Source organism: Magnolia sinica, chromosome 7 (genome assembly GCF_029962835.1).
Source record: "Magnolia sinica isolate HGM2019 chromosome 7, MsV1, whole genome shotgun sequence".
NCBI lineage: Eukaryota > Viridiplantae > Streptophyta > Magnoliopsida > Magnoliales > Magnoliaceae > Magnolia > Magnolia sinica.
The window spans coordinates 34,940,083-34,947,452 of record NC_080579.1 but is presented as its reverse complement, the minus strand read 5'-3'; the positions used below and the strand labels follow the sequence as shown (position 1 = coordinate 34,947,452).

Below are 7,370 nucleotides of genomic sequence, written 5' to 3'. Positions count from 1 at the left end.
TGGCCCATTTATTGCTGTCAGGTGGAAGATCCACACCGCTCATTAGATTCAGAATGAAGAACCATCCGGGGATGAGTATTTTTTGAGTGAAATCGGTGTGGCCTATGATATTATCTACTTCATCGTCCATCTTGCGTTTAACGGTTGGGAGCGTGAAGAAACTTGCATGATGCCAAAAGGTCATCTAGGCTGCGTAAAACCCCCCATTCTGAATGCAATGGACGGATCCGATCTTTGAAAAGGATGACTAGTGGGGCCCACAATCAAGACACGGCGTCGGCAGCGAAGATGTTGTTGCGTCTTTGGTTTGTTTGAGGGAAATCGTCGGTCAGTGCAACGCTGACTGAGTTTGCTTTGTCCGGTGCACGGCGCCTGTGCGTGTTCTGTGCACACGCACCAAGTAAGGTGGGTCCAATTTAATGTTTCGAGAAATTCGATCCGTCCATCCGTTTTCTCATCTTATTTAATGCGTCGAACCCGAGTTTGAAGCATATTCGAATATCAGGTGGGCCTCAAATCAATAGCTTATGGGTTGATCTGTCCGTTAGGCCAATTATACAGGGAACTAAGGGTTGAAATTTGATGTGTACGGTTAATTTATGGTCCTCAGGCCATGTATGGAGTTTCGAGTTGAACGAATGGTGGGAACCCCGTGATCTTGCATTCTGGACGATTTTTGGGCCACTTGAGCTTCAGTTTTCCGATTTTCTCGGATCTTTGGTGTGTAATTCCGACAATCTTAGTCCCCTGGAGTCCGTCCCTTGCCTTTAGTGTCATCAGAGCGTTAAATCCATGCTTTAGCTCCCTTTTCAGTCCATGCTCGTAAATACACTTTGCATCACAAACATGATTAAAGCGGGCCATTAAACGGTATCATGTTTGTAAATCCAAGCAATAACTGGGGTCTAATATGCAATATTTGACCCTCAACACAACCCCCAGCCAGCATTTTGCTAGTCCCGAGCAAAATATGTGAAAATTAAGTTGAGAATCATAGGAGAATTTCTCGAGTGATTTTTAAAAAACTATCTAAATTCCAGAATTCTAAGGTTCATGAATGTTAGGCATAACTTTCTCTTAGATTCAAGCACACGGTAAACGTCATAATCAAGTTCAAAGTATTAATCCATCAATTAGAATAATTCTAAACATTTAGTTTCATGAATGTATAGTCTAATCTCGGCTTATCATCATTAAAATTCACTTCTCTATTTCAGGATATCATTAGTAACCAACACGAGAATTACCAAAACTTGCCTCACAGATCATCTTTTCATTCTACCAAATTTTGATTTTTCCATTAAAAATAACGCCAAGGAGGGGAATCAAATCTTCACCTGTAGGGAGCAAACCTATGGTGAGGACTGTACACCCAACCCTTTTTTTACATATCATCCATGGGGAATCGAATCCTCACTTATAGGGAGCAAACCTATGGTGAAGATCATACACCCAATACATTCAATTTTCTCAGGTTAGTTCCTTTCATGTTTAGTGATTACCAAGTTAATCCTTCAATATCGACTGAAACCTTAATGTGTAGGTGAGATGTGACATGTAAAATTATGATTCAATCAATGTTTAAAATTTCTAATCATGGATTGATAAGTTGCTCTCAACTGTGAAATCTATCAAACAACTAAATCCAAGAAACATAAATCACCAACATCATGTATCTTGTAAGTCTAAATCCAAGATGGTCATCAAAATCACTTCGAATTCATACAAAATTCTACAAGAAATTAAAAAAAAAAATTCATAATTTTTGCTCAAGACCAAGAAAATACTGATTAGGTAGCCTAATCTCCCACTCCCAACCTAAAATCTACATTGTCCTCAATGTAAAAGAAATAATCATGCAATGCACATGGGACAACGAAAATAAAAGAGGAGTGATGGAAAGATAGTACCTGAACGGAGAGTCAAGAGGCTTTCTCAAAAATATCAACGTAAAAGCGAGTTAGCACAAGAGAGAATCAACAAAAGCAAAATAACAAAAATAAAATCACAAAAAGAAGATCCTACCTACACCACTTTTGTAGGTACTCTCGATTGCATTTAGCGTATGCAACAAGCCTTTAAACCCCTACGTTGCCCCTAGTGGACGAGTTGTAGTCTCGTGAGGGTTTGCAGCAATGTTACTCACAAACATTGAACTAATTAACTAGGAAAATGAAATGGAATGAAAAGCTGGGTTGCCTCCCAAGAGTGCCAAGTTTAACGTCTTCAGCCAAACAACAAATTAACCTAGAATAGCATAAAGTAAACTACCCTAGTCCTATGAAAATAGGAAACCTACCTATACTTCCATCAGACTAGGAGATCAATCCTGGTAAACATGATCAGTCAGAGGTATGGACATGTCCTCTGACTCAAATTTCTCGATAAATGGCTTTAAGCGATGTCCATTTACTTTAAACTCCTTACCATTGTCAGGATCTCTTATCTCAACGGCCCCATGAGGATACGCAATGACCACAATGTAAGGGCCAGTCCAACGAGATCGAAGCTTACCTAGAAAGAGATGTAATCGAGAATTATACAAAAGGACTTTCTGACCAGGTGTGAATGATTTTCGTAGAATACGTTGGTCATGAAACGCCTTCATTCTGTCCTTAGAAATTCTCGAGTTCTCGTCTGCATCGTTTCGAATTTCTTCGAGTTCATTCAACTGAAGTTTGCGTAGCGAGCCAGCGTTGTCCAGATTGAAATTCAATTTTTTGATTGCCCAGTAGGCTCTATGTTCCAACTCTACAGGCAAGAGGCAAGCCTTCCCATAGACAAGTCTAAAGGGAGAAATTCCAATAGGGGTTTTAAACGCAGTACAGTAAGCCTATAAGGCATCAGTCAATCGGATTGACCAATCCTTACGGTTAGGGTTAACTGTTTTCTCCAAAATGTGTTTGATCTCCCTATTAGAAATCTCAACTTGCCCACTTGTCTGTGGGTGATATGGGGTACTCACCTTATGAGAGATATTGTATTTCGGCATTAAACTCTCGAATGGCCTATTACAAAAGTGTGAGCCCCCATCACTAATGATAGCTCGAGGCGTTCCGAATCGAGAAATGATGTTCTCTTTTAGGAATTTAATGACCGTGCGATGGTCATTATTCCGACACGGAATCGCTTCAACCCATTTAGTGACATAGTCTACAGTGAGCAAAATATATAGATTTCCAAAAGATTGGGGGAATGGTCCCATGAAATCAATGCCCTAGCAATCAAATGCCTCAATGATAAGAATGTGATTCAAGGGCATCATATTTCGACGGGACAATGCTCCCAATTTCTGACAATGCTCAAAAGCTTTGCAAAACTCATGAGTGTCCCTGAACATAGTGGGCCAATAAAAACCACACTGTAAAATCTTGGCTGTGGTCTTTTTGGCAGAAAAGCGACCACCACGGGCTTGTAAATGATAGAAAGAGATGACACTCTGATGCTCAATGTCTGGCACATATCTCCTTAAGATTTGGTCTGGGTAATATTTAAATAAATATGGATCATCCCAGAAAAAGTTGCGCACCTCGGTGAAAAATTTCTTCTTATCTTGCATAGTTCAATGTTTCAGTATGGAACCTGTGGCAAAATAATTAGCAATATCAGCGAACCAAGGTGAATGGGAGACTCTGAATAATTATTCATCAGGGAACTTGTCATTGATATGTGTCGTTTCAAGGGAATCAGAGGTATTAAGGTGAGAAAGGTGATCAGTCACTACATTCTCTACTCCCTTTTTATCTTTAATTTTCAAATCAAATTCTTGAAGTAGAAGGATCCATCTTATCAGGTGGGGCTTAGAATCATTCTTAAAAAGAAGATACTTAAGTGTCGTATGATCTGTGTAGGTAATGATCTTGGATCCGGTCAGGTAGGACCTAAATTTTTTCAAGGCAAACACTACGGCTAAGAGTTCCTTTTCCGTAGTCGAGTAGTTTACTTGGGCAGGATTTAGAGTCCTACTCGCATAATGAATGACGTAAGGCCTCTTATCTTTTCTCTGACCTAGAACCGCTCTAAGAGCATAATCAGAAGCGTCGCACATAAGCTCAAAAAGAAGGCTCCAGTCGGGTGGTTGTATAATGGGTGCACTAGTCAACATGTCCTTAAGCTTAGTGAAAGCTTCTTGACATGGCTCAGTCCACTCGTATGGTGCATCCTTTTGAAGTAAATTACATAAAGGATGAGAGATGAGACTAAAGTCCTTTATGAATTGCCTGTAAAATCCTACGTGTCCTAAGAAGGATCACACGTCCTGTATGTTCTTAGGTGGAGGTAGGTTAGAGATAAGATCAATTTTTGCCTTATCCACCTCAATTCCTTTGGATGAGATAATATGTCCAAGGACAATTCTCTTATGAACCATGAAATGACACTTCTCCCAATTAAGTACCAAGTTCTTCTCTTCACATCTTTTCAGCACACATTTAAGACTTTCTAAACACTTACTGAAAGATGAACCAAAAATAGAGAAATCGTCCATGAAGACCTCTAGATATTTCCCCACCATGTCAGAAAAGATACTCATCATACATCGCTGAAAGGTGGCAGGGGCATTACATAATCCGAATGGCATCCTTCTGTAGGCAAAGGTGCCGTAGGGACATGTAAATGTGGTCTTTTCCTGATCCTCAGGGGTGATTTCAATTTGATTGTAGCCCGAATACCCGTTAAGGAAATAATAATAGGAATGACCAGCTAGCCTTTTCAAGATTTGATCAATGAAGGGCAAAGGAAAGTGGTCTTTCCTCGTGACAGTATTCAACTTCCTATAGTCAATGCACATTCTCCAACCAGTAGTAACTCTAGTTAGCACGAGTTCATTATTGGCATTGGCTACGATGGTGATCCCAGACTTCTTAGGAACTACCTGAGTTGGACTCACCCATTGACTATCAGATATGGGGTATATGATACCCACATCCAATAGTGTAAGGACCTCGGCCTTAACCACTTCCCTCATGTTTGGATTTAGTCTATGTTGTGATTGTCAAGCGGTCTTCGCATTATCCTCAAGATATATGCGGTGAGTACAAATTGAGGGGTCGATAACCTTGAGGTCCGCTATCGTCCATCCAAGGGCTCCCTTATGTTCAATGAGAGTAGATATAAGCATACTCTCCTATTCTTTCTCCAGGTGGGCAGACATCACCACCGGGTATGTCTCATCTTGACCTAAATAGACATATTTCAAATCAGAGGGTAAAGGTTTTAGGTCGAGCTTCGGTGGCTTAAGATTAGACAGTAGAGACACTACATTGGTTTGTGGCAATTCTTCAAATTGTGGCCTCCATCGATTAACTTCAAGTACCGGTGCAGTATCAAGCAAGGCACACGTCTCCCTAATCATGTCATCATCAAAATTATGGGAGTGGGCCTGACATATCTCTAGAGGGTCAGAGGATAAGATCAGAGGTGTCGTATCTTCCACGAAAGAGTCAAGCATGTTAATGTCATGATCGTCATCATCCTCTAAGTTCCTGCCATTATTGAAAAAGATGTTTGACTCCAATGTCATATTTTCAAAAGACATAGTCATGACACCATTCCTGCAATTAATAATTGCATTTGAAGTGGCAAGGAATGGGCGACCAAGAATGACAAGAATCTGAGTATTCATGTTATTGATGGGTTCGGTGTCCAGGATGGTAAAATCTACAGGGTAGTAAAATCTATCAACTTAGACCAACACATCCTCAATTATCCCTCTTGGTACACGAACAAAGCGATCAGCAAGTTGTAGTGTGGTTAGGATGGGTTTTAATTCACCCAAACCTAACTGTTTGTATACCGAGTAGGGAATCAGATTGACGCTTGCTCCTAAGTCAAGAAGTGTGTGATCAATTCAATGGTCCCCGATTACACATGATATGGTTGGGCTATTGGGATCTTTGAATTTCTGTGGCACGTCTTGCTTTAGGATGACACTCACTTTCTCGATCAAGAAGATCTTCTTTTGAATACTCTGCCATCGTTTGGTCGTGCATAAGTCTTTCAGGAATTTGGCATATGAAGGTATCTGTTTTACGACATCAAGTAGAGGAATGTTGACTTTCACTTGTTTCAACACCTCTAAGATATCCTGAGAGTTAGAGAGAGGTTTTGGTGCAACCAACCGTTGGGTAAATGGAGTAACTGGCTTTTCTAAAAGTTCCGGTTCTAATTTTTGTGGGGCCTCACTAGATCCATCATTGTTGTCCTCTTCTGGTTCTTGAGGCTTTTCGAGCCTAACCGGAAGGGTTTTATCAATGATCTTCCCACTCCTAAGAGTGGTGATGGATTTAGCGTGCTCCATTTGATTTGAAGAGCTGGGATTACTTATCTCGTAATGCGGTTTAGGATTGGGAAGCGGTTGTACAGGAAGCATCCCCTTTTCTATAACCGTCATACGTGAATCCATCTTTTTCATAAAATCTCGCATTGCCTGGGTCAGCTCTTGCATGGAATTTTAAACCGGTTCTTCTTGAGGTTTTCCCTGATTTGGATTTTGATTGAAGAAACTTTGAGGGGTAGCAGTTTGTCCATTTCTCCAACTAAAGTTTGGATGATTTTTCCAACCAGGATTGTACGTATTAGAGGTTGGTCCATTGATAGGTCTTTGATAATTATTTACAGCATTGGATTGTTCATTCAACACTTCTCGAAAGGTAGGTATTGTAGGACAATTTTCAGTTGTATGAATGTTGAAATCACAGATGCCACAAACACTTTCATTAACCTTATCCTTCTTTCCTTCCATGGCCTCAACTTTCCTTATGAGTGTAGTCACTTTATACTTGAGATCATCCTCTTCTTTCAAGAGATACAATCCACCTTTCTCCTTAGATTGAGTCAGCCTAGACGTGCTATTCGATTTTGGGTAATAATCCCATGATTGTGTTTTCTCAGCAAGACTATCGAGGTAATCTCATACCTCGTCGACATTTTTATTAATGAATTCTCCATTACACATTGTCTCGACCATTTAGAGCATGGAAGATGTCAGTCCATCCTAGAAAAAATTTGTAATACGCCATGTTTCAAAGCTGTGTTGTGGGCATGAACTGACTAAATCCTTGAACCTTTCCCAACATTGGTAAAATGTTTCATCCTCCTTTTGGGTGAAGTTCATGATTGCTTTTCTAAGGGTAATCGTTTTATGATGTGGAAATAATTTCTTTATAAATTCCCTTTGCATATCATTCCATGTGCCAATGGATCTAGGATGCAGTGAATGTAACCACGTCTTAGCCTTCTCTTATAAGAAAAAAGGAAAGAGTCTCATCCTGACTGTGTCCTCAGACACATTTTGAAAATATAAAGTAGCTATGATCTCATCAAACTCTTTCAAATATAGATATGGTTCTTCAGATTCAAGCCCATGGAAC

General features: G+C 40.1%; 1 non-coding gene across 1 annotated transcript; it reads left to right on the top strand.

Moving 5' to 3' along the window:
- The first annotated feature begins 7,025 nt into the window (after window positions 1–7,025).
- LOC131252284 (small nucleolar RNA R71) lies at window positions 7,026–7,132 on the top strand. Its single transcript, XR_009174317.1, has one exon. It is a non-coding gene; the product is annotated as a small nucleolar RNA R71 (small nucleolar RNA).
- The last annotated feature ends 238 nt before the right edge of the window (window positions 7,133–7,370 follow it).